The 16,928-nt window shown below is 42.2% G+C and overlaps 1 protein-coding gene across 1 annotated transcript in view; it reads right to left on the bottom strand.

Annotated features, from left to right (window-relative positions):
• Positions 1-16,928, bottom strand: part of PPP1R16B (protein phosphatase 1 regulatory subunit 16B) — a 135,631-nt gene that overhangs the window by 114,309 nt on the left and 4,394 nt on the right. The gene's annotated exons all lie outside the window — the stretch shown is intronic.

Raw genomic sequence — 16,928 nt, 5'->3', positions numbered from 1 at the left:
CGGTCCCTCTGTGTGGACTAGCTTGGGCTTCTTCACAGCATGACAGGTGGGTTCCAGCATGCGTGTCTCCACCCAGCTTCAAGGGGAGAGGACATAGACCTCCACTGGATGGGAGGAATGTCAAGGTCACTGTATTAATTTGCTAAGGCTGCCATAACAAAATACTGCTTAAACAATAGAAATTTATTTCTCACAGTTCTGGAGGCTAAAAGTCCAAGAAAAGTTGCCGGCAGGTTTGTTTTCTCCTGAGGCCTCTCTCCTTGACTTGCAGACGACTGCCCTCTTGCTGTGTTCTCACGTAGTCTTTCCCATGTGCTCACACACCCTGTGTCTCTGTCTGTCCAAATTTCCTCCTCTTATGAGCACAACAGTCAGATGGGTTTAGATCTTTAATTCCTAATGGCCTCATTTTAACTTAGTCACCTCTTTAAAACCCTGTCTTCAATGCAGTCACTGAGGTACTGGGGTTAGAACTTAAACATATGAATTTGGGGGACACAGTTCAGCCGATAACAGTCACACTGTCAGAAGATGATGTGGGGTCGGAGATGTTACTACGGGTATCTTGGGGAAACGCAGTGTGCCCTGACACCCCTCCTTCAGTTGCTCCATGCACTCCAATGGCATCAAAGTTAAGCACATTGTACTCATCCTACCCCTATGCCTTTGAATACGCTGTGTTCTCTGCCTGGGACACCCTCACCTGCCATTCTCTAATGGGCACTCTTATTCACCCATCCAGAGCATCCCTGACCCTGTCCCCAGTTGACCACCATTATCTTTACCACCAGCCTTGTCACACTGGTCGCAACCACTGCCATTTATGGACTGCTTCTTTGTGCCAGGCTAAGTTCTACTGATCTTATTTAATTCTTAACAACCTTCTGTGAGGTTGGTTTTACAGATGAAGAAACCAATGGCCGGAGTGAGGAAGTTATTAGCCCAGTGCCACAGAACAAGTAAGTGGCAGAGTCAAGACTCAAACCCAGTTCTGCCTGCTCCAGAGCCTGTGTTTGTCACCTCTTTCCTTATTGGACCTTTGATTACCTCCTCTGTGCCGCTCCCACCCCTGGTTCAACCCTCTCATCAAAGCATCAGTCCCCTGCCATAATTCACATCGCACCAGCTCTGGTCCCATCTGCTGGTCTCACCTGCTTATGCCTGGGCTGCTCCGGGGAAGGTCTGACCTGAGCTTATGAACAGGCTGAGGGCCAAGCATGCCTTGCACGTTTCAGTGTATTTACATTACACGGTTACGCCATCACGTTAATGGTTCCCAAGGAACCACACCTCCCGATATCCACACCTTTGTGTAGCTTCCTCCCACCTTGACTTGGAGTTTGTCTGTGGGACTCGCTGTGGTCAGTGGGACATCAGCAAATGTGATGAAAGCAGGAGCTTGAAAGTGCTTGTGTACTGAGCCTGGCTCTCCTGGAACACTGCCACCTTGTGGACAAAACTGGGGTAGATTGAGGATGAGAGACCAAGCCCACCGTGGCCATGCCTCCTGGTCCAGGAATCCCAGCTGAGGCCTAGATGTCCCGTGGTCTTAAGCCAGTGTGCATGTTTTGTCTTGTTTTTACAAGCCTGTGTTTTTAATCACAGATTTGCCTTCTTCACTGGCCTCGCAATCTCACGGATTGCCTTCCTTTGCCCAAATTCATACAGCTTGTGAGTGGAGGATCCAGAATTTCAACCCAGATCTGTCTAGAAAGCTATAATAATAACTACAACAACAATAATATTGTCATTATTAAATAATGTTATTTATTAATTATTATAAAATAATTATTATTTTACATTCTTGCTCTAATCCTGTATTGTATATCAAGGACATTATAGATTTTAACTTTATTTTAATGTATTTTATAATTTTATCACCAAATTCTTTTGTTTTTCATGATCATAAACTATTCTTTAATTTCCTGGTTTTTCTCTTTATGTTGGAACGGCCATGATGTTGCCTCTCTGCAGTCCAGTTCTCCGTTCTATTATATCAATATAGTATTTTGCCTGTTTTCTTTTTTCTCTTGTTCTTTTGCTCTAGAGCCAGTCTTATGGTTGGTCTGTGCATGTTTGTAGCAGGTATAAGCCAGATCCGTGAGGTCCAGCCTCAAAACACTGCTGTCATCATGCAAGCACGGTCCAGCCCACTCCACCCCCAAATGTTACAACTCGACTTTTTTTCAAACACCATGAAAGGAAATACAAAATACCCAGAAACTTACTTGAACCCTCTTTTCTGCCCTGTCCACTTACTTCACATGCCCAAAGTCCTTGCCCTCTGGCCACCTCCTGTTTCTCTCTCCTCTGACTCTCTCTCTGTCTCTCTCTTTTCCTTCCAACTTCTTCCACTTTCTTCCAGCGTCTGCACTTCTGTATCCCTCTCCCCATTTCCTGCGTCACAAGACTTGCTTAATTACTTGTTGACCACATGACACTACACATGTCTGTGATTTTATACATTAAAAAATCCAGGGCTTCCCTGGTGGAGCAGTGGTTGGGAATCCGCCTGCCAATGCAGAGGACACGGGTTCGAGCCCTGGTCCGGGAAGATCCCACATGCCGTGGAGCAACTAAGCCCGTGAGCCACAACTACCGAGCCTGTGCTCTAGAGTCAGTGAGCACAACTACTGAGCCCATGCGCCACAACTACTGAAGCCTGCATGCCTAGAGCCTGTGCTCTGAAACAAGAGAAGCCACTGCAATGAGAAGCCCGCACACAGCAACAAAGACCCAACACAGCCAAAAAAAATAAGTAAATTAAAAAAAAAAAAATCCAGTAGTGGGGCTTCTCTGGTGGTCCAGTGTGTAAGACTGTGTGCTCCCAATTCAGGGGGCCTGGGTTCGATCCCTGGTTGGGGAACTAGATCCCACATGTATGTCACAACTAAGAGTCTGCATGCCACAACTAAGAAGTCCACATGCCGCAACTGAGTCCACATGCCACAACTAAGAATTTCGCATACCACAACTAAAAAGATCCCACAAGCTGCAACTTAACATGCCACAGTGAAGATCCCATGTGCTGCAACTAAGACCTGGCACAGCCAAAATAAATTTGAAAAAAATCCAATAGATTCTCCATTCAGGTCATTAGAACTAATAAGAGTTCTTCAAGGTTGTTAGATACAACACCAATAAACAAACACCAATGATAAAAATCAATTATGTTCTTATATACCAGTAACAAACAATTAGAAAATGTCCTTTTACAAAGGATGCCATTTACAATAGCAATAAAAGCTTACAAGGCGTCTAGGAATAAACCTGCATGATATCTTTATGGGGAAAATTAGAAAACTGTAATGTGAGACATTGAAAGAAACTTAAATGTTTCATAATTTAATAAAAGGAAAGTACACAAAATAAAGAACCTATACAAAATCCATGTGAAGAAGATGTACATCCCATTATCAAACCAGGTAAAGGATGTGAATGGGGAATGTTCAAAGGAAATATAAATGACCAGAAATCAAAGAAGTATTCATTAAGCCACAGTGTGATATAATTTACTGATTATTAGAAAGAGCACTTAAAATTGTAAATATGTAGGATTGGTCAAAGTGTGAAAAAATGGGTGGATGCCTTTAGGGAGAGTGTAAATTGATACTGTTTTTGTACAGTGATTCGACAATATTTGTCAACATTTAAAATCTCCTTTGGTCTGGCAGGTTCACTTGTGGTAGTGTATCCTTCCTGAATGTGTGTGTATGCAGGGATGTTTGTTGCAGCATTATTTGTAAGAGAATAATCTTGGAAACATTTATTAATATGCCATTCAAAAGTGGAATCATTAAATAAATTATGGCATGAAACATAATGGAATACTATTCAAATGTTTAAATGAATGGGTTGCTTCACAAAGAATGGAAATACATGAACGCAACTTTCGAAGTCTATTATGTGAATAAAGGAAAAAAGTACATTCCCATTTTTGCTTAGAAGATTCAATACATCTTTCATCTTTCAATCTACAATTTTAATGGGATGCAAATAAGTATTCTGACAGGATTATTTTGGAACTTAACAAACTGACTCCAAAGATTATGCAAGAAAATCAAGAAAAGTCCTGGAGAGAGAGAAATTTGAAAAGATAAACTCTGCCACATCTCAAAGTGTATTATAAAGTGAGAGTAATAGTTCATTATGAATTCAGGAATAGACAGAGAGATGAATGGGACAGATGAGTGAGTCTGAAAGAAGACCGAAAAAATAAGGTCGTTTAATAAATAATAAAGATGGCATTTAAATCAGTGGAGAAAAGATGGATTACTCAATAAATACTGTTAGTACAATTGACTAGTCATCTGAAAAGAAATTCCACTGGAGCCCTACCACAAACCTGCACAAAGATGATTCCAACCGGATAAATAAATCATGGTACAAGCACACAACAAAATACTATACAGCAATGGGAATGAATGAACCATGGCTATGTGCAACATGGATGCATGGTAAAGACAATGCTTAGAGATGCATAATTGGGTGGTCAAACTATAAAGGGCACGGAAAGGAATACTATAGAAATTGGTATAGTGGTTTCCTACAAGGGGAAAGGAGATTTTGATCGAGAAAGACCATACTGGAGTGTCCTGGTGGGGAAGGCGAGTAGCAATGTTCTGTTTCTTGACCATTGTGACTGCACAACTGTTCATTCTACAACTTGTTAGGTTGTCCATTTATGTTTATGCCATTATGTAGTTCATTTTTTACATAAAAATGTTTACAATAACTAAGTATATAGGAAGAAAAAGTAGGGCTTTGTTTTTGTTTTGTTTTTCGTTTTCTCAGTGTGAGCAAGGCTTTTCTAAGGATAACATGAAACCCAAAAGCACTTTTAAAAGATTGCTTGATTTGAGCCCATAACAAATTCTGCATGGAAAAACACCTCCACAAAGTCAAACAACGAACACCCATTATGGGAAAATGTTTGCAATTATATCATATTTCTTAGTATAAAAGAGCAGAGGATTAGAGGGTGGTTTTTCAGAATCTTGTGAATGCATTATTCATTAAACATAATATAAAAATAAAGACAGGGAAAAAAGAATGTGGCAGCTGTTTTTGTATTGATGTAGGGTGATCTCCAAGGTATACTGTAATATAGTGTGCTAATATTTGTGTAAAAAGTGTACGTATATGTGGATATCGTGGATGCATTCTCCTGGTGTTTTTTGTCATGTTTGTGGCAGATATACACACTTTTTTTTTTTTGCACATATGTTTTTAAAGGATGGAAGAGAAGCAATTCCACATGCAGTGATATTGAGTGATGTCTACAACAAACCGCTACAGACAAACAAAAGAAGCTAGACAAGAGTAGTGTTATTTTTGTTTCTTTTTCTTCTTTATTCTCGCGGTACGCGGGCCTCTAACTGTTGTGGCCTCTCCTGTTGCAGAGCACAGGCTCCGGACGCGCAGGCTCAGCGGCCATGGCTCACGGGCCCAGCCGCTCCACGGCATGTGGGATCTTCCGGACCGGGGCACGAATCCGTGTCCCCTGCATTGGCAGGTGGACTCTCAACCACTGCGCCACCAGGGAAGCCCCCTTTTGTTTCTTTTAATGGAAAATTTCAAAGCACATACAAAAAGTAGAGAGAGAAGTATAGTGCACCATTATGTACCTATCCCCCCTATTCATGATAAAAACCACATGGCTATTCTTGTTTCATCTATACCTCCCTCCCACTCCCCTCCACCCCACTTGATTATTTTGGAGCAAATCCCAGACATACCATTTCATCTGCAGATACTTCAGTATGTACCTCCATAAGCTCTCTCTCTCTCTCCCTCTCTCTCTCTCTCTCTCTCCATACCACTGTCATATCTAAAAATTAAAACCTATCAATAATTCTTTCATACAATCAAATATCCAGACACTGTTCAGCCTTCCCAGATTTTGCCGGGAGTATATCTTCTTTACCAGTTGATTTACCAGCACTGGGGTCTGCAGGTCTACACTTTGTATCTGTGTTATGGTACCAATGGCTTTTAATACACAGATCCCCTTCTTTTCATCCCCTTTGCAATTTATTTAAGGGGAAAAATGTTTAATTTATAGGTTCTCCCACTTTGTTCCTTTCCTCCCTTCTGTGCAAGTAATTTGATGGAAGAAAAAAGAAGAAGGTTGTTTATCCTGGCGAGTTCTCTGCATTCTGGATTTTGCTGACGGCAACCCTATGGTGTCATCATGTTTGGGACAGATTTTGCTCACTTGCCCCATTCAGGTCCACCTTCCACCCTTCTTTACATTGCTCTGCCCCAGTAGGCTCCATCACCCAGGCTTTCTTGCCCTCTGGTTTCAGTTGGCTTTGGCCAATGGGAAGCCCTTGTAGGAATGGGAGGGAGGGAGAAGAATGAGGTCAGAGTGTTTATTTCCCCGACTCCCTCTGTGCAAGGCCACCTTGGGTAGGCTGTGCTTCTTGACTGAAGGTAACTGTTCCTCTCAAGACAGCTGTTCCACATAACTGCCTCCCCTGCCAGGTTCTGGTAATTTCTCCCTCCTACTGGCAAAGGCTTCTCTGTCCCTCATTCCAGGATCCTGCGCTATCCTTCACGTTCTGCCTTCACCTTTGTAATAAACCCTCTTCTCATTTTCCTAACCTGAGTGCACCATCTGCCTCCTGCTGGGACTCTAATTTATACAAGGTTTCTCTGTCTCCAGTATTTTCAATAAACTGGCAGTTAAGTCTGAAGCTTGATCAGATTTGGACTAAACATTTTTCTGTAAGAATACTTCATGGTTGATGTTCAATATGCTACATCATATCACATCAGAAGGCACACAATATCCATCCATTACAAAGAGCCCCGTCAGCTTTTTGCCAAACGGTTTTCAGCTGTCGTTGATCTCTGTCTCTTGCCATTATCAGGAGTTAGAAAATAATGGTATTCCATCATTCTTTCTTCATTCATTAGCTGGAAAGACTCTATAATGAAAAATTCCCTTACCATCTACATGGTTACCGTGGGGTCCAGTTTGTACAGGAAAGGCAGGATCCACGCCTGTTTCTTTCCCTTCTTTCTCTTTACCAGTTTTCAAATGATGAGCTGGATTCTCCAAAGATAACCAATGATGAATTCATGGATTTCAATAGTTGATGTTTTAACCCCTCATTTTTGTTCTTTCTGATGTTCAAGTTGTCCCATGTTTTGGCCAGTGGGTGGGAGCCACTGAGTTCTTTTGATGTGATCCCAGGAGTCTTCAGGAGTCTTTGATCGTTTCCTCACTTTCTGATGCAACAAGATACTCCAGGCTCATCTTATATATTTCCTGCCCCAGAACTGGAAGCAGCCATTTCTCCAAGGAGCCCTGGTTCCTTTTAATGAGAAATGGTATTTGAGAAGCCACATGAGGGATGTTCCTTTATACTGGGCTGTTCATTATTTCTAGATCATATTTCAGCTAAGAAATTAATACTTTTAGAGAGAAAATACATCATGTGCTCTTACTGATATTCGTGATTCAAATTTAGGATTACAGGACTTTAATTTTTTGATTTTATATTTTTATGCCTTGTAACTTATGCTGAAAATCTTGGTTCCTAAACACATTAACATAATTATTTACATATATATACATAAATATTTATATCTTCACAGTAACTATACCAATGCTATTACTAACAACATAATTACTGAAAACAGTAAGATTTCTTTGCAGTTTTTTTGTTCTTAGAATATATCCCACTAAAGATGTACATTCAACTACTGGGTTTTTTTCTCTTTCTTCTAAAAGTCACTTAAAGTCATCTAATTAAAGTCACCTAACTAAAGACTTAAAATAAAGACCTCAGGGCTTCCCTGGTGGTGCAGTGGTTGAGAGTCCGCCTGCCGATGCAGGGGACATGGGTTCGTGCCCCGGTCCGGGAAGATCCCACATGCCGCGGAGCGGCTTCGCCCGTGAGCCATGGCCGCTGAGACTGCGCGTCCGGAGCCTGTGCTCCGCAACGGGAGAGGCCACAACAGTGAGAGGCCCGCGTACCACAAAAAAAAAAAAAAGTAAAATAAAGACCTCTCTGTGTGAGTAAGCTACCGACTTGATATCTAATAATTAGCTTCATTTGTTTTACTTTGCTTCTGATTTTTAAGGCTTGTGCTTTTATCTCGATTGAAATCGGTTTGTTTCATAATTGTGTATAACATATACATGATTACAGAGCCAAATATAGAAAGCATGCACTGTTAATTTAAAATCGTAGTCAGGAGAAAGAAGGAAATTGCTAAGCTCTTCTAGCCAATACAGACAACTTAAAAACAGCCCTACCTTCATTTTTAAAAACAGCTGTCAAATAAAATGTTATTACTAGGGCAACATATAATTAAGCAAGGCTGCCAATTTTTTTTAAGATTTAAAAAATTTTATAGATATCAATTTTTTTAGGATTTTTTAAAAACAGTACATGATTACATTTCTCTAAAACCCAAGTGACTTAAAAGAGTCCTTTGTTACATTTAACATTTGCAACCAAATTCAGAACAGGATGAGGGTCCATATTTTATCAGAACAGGCTCTTTGGGCCAGTTTTCTACGGCTCTCAGGAGACTGTTTTTCCAAGCTGGCAGGGGAAGAGGGAACATCTTTCTTATCTGAGATACTCTTCACTAGGAATTGTCAATCAGAAGGACCTCCAGTCTCAAGGCCAAGCCCTGGAATCCCATTAAATAGCAGGAAGTGAAAAGAGCAAACTCAAACTCAGAATATGTGAAAGAAGAGGGCAATGAGAAGTTTTAAGATTCTGCCTCCAGAATTCACAAAGAGCTAAAACCAAGTTATTTCAGGTTCCCAAGATACACCTCTGCTCTTTCTTCATCCAACCAGATTTCTCTGGAAACTTTTGAAAATGTGATCCTTCTCCAAAATCAGCCCTCATTCAGAAAAGAACCTTTGGGAAATTCTGCATCTGTGTCATCGTTGATGCTCCCCAGAAAGCTGCTAGGTGGTACCAAAGAATCTGTTCCATAACCCATGCCTTGGCACACACAGAGGGGATGCTAGGATTAACTGGGTGTAGTTGGTAAGTCCCCAAATTTCCCAGCGTATCTCAATAATCTTGTAAGAGATTTCTACCGTCAGATCCAGAATGTGGGAAAAGCTACCAAGAAAAGGGGAAGATCATCTTCCCCCGCACCCCGCCTGTTTCAGCGTTTGGGCGTACCTTCTCACAATGGCTAAAGGACTATGACAAAAGCTGACAGGATCGTTATCAACAAAAGGATTAGCTCATACTCTTGGAATGCCCTTTACTATGAATAATGACCAGGGCACGGATACTGCTGGACTATAAAGCCTTACAGGTTTAAAACAATGATGAAATCCAATCCAAATTACTGCTGAAGTGTCCCAAGCCGGGGAATGATCCAGCACATAAAGAGGAGCTTTACCTCCCTCCACCATTAAAAGTAGAGTTTCCAGAAGTCTGTCCAGGCTGGGGAATGCCCAGGCCATCCCCAGATGGTTGCCCCGGCTGGGAAAGGTCTGGCATGATAAGATATAGCCCACCCTCAGTCAGATGTTTATCTAAACGTTATGCAGGCTGGAGAGTGCCAAGCAGCTGAATTCATCCCCCAATTCTTGTTGTCCAGGTTGAGGAATGGCTGTCAGGAGAATCCCACTGCATTTCCTCTGGAACAGCTAGGCACCAGCCAGAGGGGAAGCCCCCTCCCCCATCCTGTTCCGCATTCCTGAGAAGAATGTGCAGGCTGAGATTAGTGGCCAAGGCAATGTCCTCCTCCTGTCCCAACTTTCCTGTCCCAGGAAGAGCTGACGAGGAGGTAAACGTAAAAGACCATCTTTTTAGATTTCTCCAAGACTATTGACTAAATAAAACAATATTAACAATGTAATGTAGAACATAAGTAATAGTAAGTAGTATAATAGTCAAACATTAGTAATAGTAGTAAGAACATAAGTAATAGTAAAACATAAGTAGAACATAAGTAATAGTAAAACGCATGATACCAAAGGCAAATTCCCAAAGCGGCAAAAGGAGTTATACATGGTAACATTCTTACATTGTATGTGAAGCGTTACAGATTAATTCATGGCAGACTGTAACAAATTAAGGATGTAGACTGTAATCTTTGGAACAATTACCAAAAAAATAACATAGAGAGGCACAATTAGATGGAGATGAAATGGAATACTGAGAAATTACACGTGGCTAAATGATGTGCCTTGGTCAATGAAAGCTGAGTAGGTGTGACATGTGTTACTTCTGGGTGGAAGCATTTCGGAGCTGGTACTTGACTCTGGATGTCTCTTTTCTTGCTTTGTGTTGAGATGGCAGGATCCAAAGATGGTGCGCAGTGATTGTGTGCAACAGCAATTCCCCCCAACCTACACACACGCTGACATTCACTGAACGCACAACATAGGAAATAAACCTTGTGTTAAGCCTCTGAGATTTTTGATATTTGATGGATACACTTGCATTCCTGGAATAAAATCCATTTGGTCACCATATAGTATTTTTTTTAATGTGCTGGTAGATTCTGTTTGTAAATAATTTACCTGTGTTTACTTCACTGATATCTTTAAGTGAGATTGGGCTATGATTTTCTTTGTGTATGTGTGGAACAGGGGGCAGGGGGTGGTGGTAATCTATCGGATTTTGATAACAATGTTATACTCACTACATAAAAAATAATTTAGATGGTTTCTTCTGTTTCCTGCATTCTGAAAAAGTTTAAGGAACATTGGAAATATCTAGTCTTTAAAGGTTAATAGAATTCTGTGAACTTAATTGGAGTTTTCTTTCAGGGGGTAGCTCTGGGGTACATTTCTTTAGTTCATCTATGGAAATAGGTCTGTTTGGACTTTATGTATCTCTATTAGGACCAATTACATTTTTCTAAAAAATTAACTATCTCACGTAGATTTTCAAATGTATTTGCTGAGACTTGTGCAAGGTAGTTATACTTTTTTTCCTATTTTGATAATTGTTTCTTTTTTATTTTGTGTATTTGTGCTTTCTCTATTCTTTCTAGTAGTTTTAAAATTTTGTTGGTCTTTTCCTAGTAGGTTTTCTAGTAGTTCTTAAACTGTGTTGAATTTTTTAAAAAACTAACAGCTGATTTATTTTACCATTTTTGTTTTTAAATTATTCAGTTTCTTTTATCAACTTTCTGGTTTTATACATTCCTGTTAGAGTTGGATGCCATTTAATTTTTCTTTATTGTGTAAGTCATCTTGTCTTCTTTTTTCCTAGAGGCCAGAGGATTTCTTTTTTTACCAGCACTTAGAGTTTGACATAATAATTTTGCTAGGATTTTTCTTAGAGTTAACACTTCTGAGTCAGTTTTCCCAACCATTCACATGGTATGTCTTTACAGTATTTATATTCAGGGAGTTCTCCTTTCAGAGGGAGGAACGTTTTATTGAATTACCATTTTATTTATTTTAATTTATTTAATTAATTTATTTATTTTTGACTGCGTTGGGGCTTTGTTGCTGCACGTGGGCTTTTCTCTAGTTGCGGCGAGGAGGGGGCTGCTCTTCGTTGCGGTGCACGGACTTCTCATTGCGGTGGCTTCTCTTGTTGCAGAGCACAGGCTCTAGGCGCACAGGCTTCGGTAGCTGTGGCAGGCAGGCTCAGTAGTTGTGGCTCACGGCCTTAGGTGCTCCGCGACATGTGGGATCTTCCTGGACCAGGGATCGAACCTGTGTCCCCTGAATTGGCAGGTGGATTCTTAACCACTGCGCCACCAGGAAAGTCCCTGAATTACCATTTTAAATATTAATTTTGTTCCACTGTTTTTCTTCAATACAGGTCAATATAGTTGAATTTTCTTCTTCGACTATATTCAGTTTGATTTGATTTCCATTGCCTCTTTTCCTTACCTATAACTTTCTCTAATTTTCTTTTTTTCCTTTCTTTTCAGTTGGATATCTTCACCCTTGTGCATCTTGAATTTAGGTTTATGAGATAATTTTTCCTTTTTATTCAGTTTCTTTGCTGAGTCCTTCCAGTTCCCGTTTCACATCTACCTCTGCTCAAAGTTTTTCATTTGCTTTGTGACTTCATTTGCATTGGATTGTCCAATTTTTCTTTTAAGATTTTTTTTTGATGTGGACCATTTTTAAAGTCTTTATTGAATTTATTACAATATTGCCTCTTTTCTATGTTTTGGTTTTTTTGGCCGTGAGGCATGTGGGATCTTAGCTCCCTGACCAGGGATCAAACCCACACCCCCTGCATTGGGAGGCAAAGCCTTAACCACTGAACCGCCAAGGAATTCCCTGGCTTGTCTAACTTTAATTCATGCTGGAATGCTGCATTACAGTTTTCTTTTGCCTGTAGTGGCTATTTCTTTTTTTTTTTTTTCTTTTTTGGTTCTATCTGCTAAAAAGTTTTGGTCTTTTCTTACTGTGTCGCCACAAGAGTGCCGCAGTTTTATTAATGTTCATATTTGGGCATACGTTAAATTTACTTAAATGGCTATTAGCAGGAGGATGCGGACACGGAGCGGGGCAGGGAGAGGGTCTGGGTTTCCTCGAGGGCTCCCCCTTCTGGTGCTATAGGGAGAGACAAATTCTTTACTATTTGGCACCTTTTTGTGGTCAGGCTTCCTCTGTTCCAAACTTGCTTTATTCAGTCTCGAATTACCAGCCCCTTCTGTGCTTCCCTTCACACCACCTCTGGCTTCCACGGTGCCTCCCTCACCCCCAGAAGGGGTGCCTTTACAAGACTGTCTGCTCTGGTCAAGCCCCTCCCTTTCTTCTCCATCATTGCCAGTGCTTACCGGGAAATAAACCTTTGTTGTTATCCAGATTCTGATATGGTTAGGACTCCTCCCTCTTATGGGTAACTTATTTGCTTCTTTATGGCTTAACAACTTCCCATCCCTACTCAGATTCATTCCCAGACTCAACCTGGCCATCTCTGTTAGTCTCCCAGGGAGGCCATAACAAATTATCACAAGCTTGGTACCTAAAACAAGAGACTTATTCTGGATACCAGATCAGGTGTCATCGGGCCACACTCTATGAAGGCTCTAGGGAGGAAGACATCCTCACCTCTCCCAGCTTCTAGTAGCTCCTGGTATTGACTTGTGATGGCGTAACTCCCATCTCTGCCTCTGTCTTCACATGGCCTTTGTCCCTTTGTTGTCAAATCTCCCTCTCCTTCCTCTTATAAGGACACCATTCATTGGATCTGGGGCCCACCCTATATCCAGGATATCGTTATCAAGATCCTTAACTTAATTACATTTGCGAAGAGTCTATTTCCAAATAAGCTCACATTCACAGGCTTAGGGCCTGGACATATCATTTGGGGGAAGAGGGGACACAATTCAAACCACTACATACACCACCCTGACTTTCCCTATAGCACAGACTCATCTTGAACTCATGGTGACTTTGGTCAATGAAAATGTGGGAGATGTCTCCTGAGTCATCAGGACAATTGGATTCCACGGGGCTCCCTGGGCCCGAAAGGAAAAGGAGCAGATGGGCAAGGGGCAGAGAGACGAGTGCCTGGGCCACGGTGGGTGCTCAGAAACAGAAGCTGAATTGGAGAATAGAGGACTTTATGGAAGGAAGGGACCAGAAAGGGCAACAACAGAGTCTGTGTGACTTCCCAGGGCTCAGCTGTCTTAGTCAAGTTCTGACGCTCACCTGGCCTCCCTGACCTTGGCTGCTCTCCAAGGTGAGGATCCTAGCCACCAAGCAGAGAAGTGACAAGAGGACAGAGGTTTGCTGGGCAAGGGGAAATCCTGGGGCTGCCCTGGTTGCCAACGGCTGCAGGAGGCTGAATGAGGAGAAGCAATGGAAAGAATGAAGTGGGGGGAAGGGGAAGGCTCGAGTCCCAGAAATCCCCAAGTTACCAGAATGCACTTGAGGGAATTATTTGCCTGTTTTTCCTATTGGGTTTTATCCAGCGGCCTCTGCATATGCCTGCTTCTATAGGAAAGATCCACAGGGTTTTGAGGGCCAGAGGGGCCAGCAGAGGCCAGAGGGAGAAGAGGAGGTAAACCTGTTGCTGGAGGATGAAAGGATGTGGCTTCCAGCTCAGGGTCCTCCCTTCCTCCTGAGCACAGCCATTCCGAAGACCATCAACCCCCATCCCAGCATTTCAGTGAGCCCAGCCCTTGGGAGGGCCCTAGGGAGAGGCAAGGAGTCCAGATACAGCTGCCTAGCCTAACTCCTCCTTTGCTCTGCCAAGGTACTGGACTTAGCCCGGAGGCTCCAAGTACCAGACCCACCCCATTCCTGGATCTCATCTTCATCACAGCTCCTAAATAATGATCTCCCCAAAGCCAGGCACTTTGTCAATTTCACTTTATGACTCTGTCGATTTGTGCTTTATACACTTTGAGGCTATTTTATCAGGGGCATAGAGGTTAGCTTCAGGCTCGTTCTGTCTTTTTGTGAATTGTTTATTACTAAGTAAAGTTTCTCTTTCTAATACTTTTTGCTCTAAAGGCTATTTTCCTGACGTTACTATTGCTATAGCAGGTAAGTTGCTCAGTGTTCATTTGCCTGGTTTACCTTCCATCCCTTTACCTTTATCTTTGTATCATGTTTTCAAAGCATCTTTTGCAAACAGCTTACAATCATATGTGTATTTTAAAACCAATCTATTTCTTTTGTTTCTCTTTTGATAGGCCCATTTACTTTATGATTAATACTTGAACTCATTTATACCATTTTACTTTGTACTTTTTATCAACTAGGCTACCTCTTCTCCCCACCCCACCCACTCCCAAACTTTCCTTCTACTACTGGACTTGGCCTTCCCTAATGTTTATATTTACATGCTCTATTTCTAGTCTCTCTGAGGTTACCCTTGCTGCATTAGTATTATTTATTCAGGGAGTTTATCCCAGGTTCCTCATTTCATGAGGGCCCAGGCTACGTATCTGGTCCCTGGTTAGGCATTTCAAAAGTTGTAGTGCCTACCTGCCCTTAGGGCTTATTTCTAATAAGCCCTGAAACCTCAGGCTTGCCTCAGTGCCAACTTTTGGTTACCAATCTGGCTATGATTTTTTGTAGTCATTTCTGATTTCCAAGGTTTTCTGTGATATCTATGATTCCAAGCTCAGCATTACAACTTGTTAACTTCTACTTTATCCCCACTTTTTGCATAGCTTGTAGCAGGTGCAAGGGGGTCTTCCTGGGTGAGCTTAGTCTGCCACTTTCCCGAAATCCTTAGGTGATTTCATTATCTCATTTAATCTTACTACAGGATAAAAGGAATTATTCCCATTTCCTAAATGAGGGGGTAACTATCTGTCACACTGTTCTCTTTGTTTCATATTATTTTAAAAACTTTCCTCCTTAACAAATCCCCACCGCAAAAAAAAAAAAAAAAAAAAAAAAGGGCTTCCCTGGTGGCGCAGTGGTTGAGAGTCCGCCTGCCGATGCAGGGGACACGGGTTCGTGCCCCGATCTGGGAAGATCCCACGTGCCGCGGAGCGGCTGGGCCCGTGAGCCATGGCCGCTGAGCCTGCGCGTCTGGAGCCTGTGCTTCGGAACGGGAGAGGCCACAACAGTGAGAGGCCCGCGTACCGCAAAAAACAAAAACAAAAACAAAAACAAATCCCCAATTAACAAGAAGTTAATGGGTTTTATTTTTATTTATTTTTAACCTACACTTTTAGTTAGAATAATGCTAGCTCCCGTAATAGATTAGGCCAAAGTTCTCAGTGGCTTAACACAGTAAGTTTATTTCTCACGCACTGAAGAATCTGCAGGGTCTCTGCTCCAAGCAGTCATTTAAGGATGCGGCTCCCTCCATCTTGTGGCCTCGTGCTCCTCTTGGGCCTTAGACAGCTCTCTATTCAGCCAGATGACAGGGAAAGAGAGGCTCTTGTGGGAGGTTCATGGAAGCCAGCCCTGGAAATGGTGTATATCTCTTCTGTCCATATCCTACTGGCCGTAAGTCAATGGCTACCTATTTGACTGCAAGGGAGGCTGGGAAATGTAGTGCAGCTGTGTGCCCAAAGGAAGGGGAAATGGCTTTAGTGAACAGCCAGTCTCTCTGCCTACATTTTGTAATCCTCTGTTCTACCATTTTCTAATTATCTGGAAATGATTTAATTACAAAGTTCTGTAATGATAAACTTCATCTTATTCATTTAATCCCTTAGGTAGGCATGAAATCATCTTTGCATACGGTATTTGTATGAATTCAGTTTCTCCATTTCTTGGTTTAGTGTTCTCTGCCTATATTTTAACTTATATTACTCTTAACTTCTATTTTCTTACCTTTTCACCTTCTTTGTTGCTTTGGTAAAACTTTTTATTTCCAGAAATGCCAATGGAAGGCAGTGGGGGCAAAAGGAGGGACACCCTTACCACATCTTAGCTGGGGAGAGAGGCCCCTGATCACCCTAGGTGGCCACCCAACCTTCAGGGATGCTCTGACTCAAACCCAGAGCCGGGCTGACCCCCCATGCCAGACTCGCCCTCCCCTGGGCTATCTCCCCCTCCCACAACCCAGACAGAAGCCCGAAGCTGGGCTATGGGAATCTATTCCTTCACGGCTGCCCTCAGATCATTCAGCTACAGTCACACCCACCTTCTCTCCACAAACAGTCCTGGCAGGGTCACAGGGAAGACTTGAGATGTCTCAATGAGTGAGGCTCCCCAGCTAAGGGGAAGCCCTCGGTGTGGACCCCTGATTTGTTCCTCTCAACAGAGCGGACGAGCTAGTCTCAAATTGTCTTTGTTCACAGATTTAGTCATTCATTTATTTACACAACCAGTTGGTCATTCATTCAAAATCCTGTGAGCCCACAGCACCCTGCCGGCCCAGCACTGGGCTGTGGATACTCCAAGCTGAATGAAACCCTCCTCCTGCTCTTGGGGAACGCTTTACAGTCTATAGGAGACCATCTGGGGGCAGAGAAAAAGCTCTCGGTACAGTGATGAGTGCTGCTGGTGGTCTGCGTGAGGAAGGGCTGAGAGGCGTCACAGA

This window comes from Tursiops truncatus, chromosome 15 (assembly GCF_011762595.2).
Source record: "Tursiops truncatus isolate mTurTru1 chromosome 15, mTurTru1.mat.Y, whole genome shotgun sequence".
In the NCBI taxonomy this organism is placed as follows: domain Eukaryota; kingdom Metazoa; phylum Chordata; class Mammalia; order Artiodactyla; family Delphinidae; genus Tursiops; species Tursiops truncatus.
Note: the sequence above shows the minus strand (reverse complement) of the source record. Positions and strands in the feature narration are given on the sequence as shown.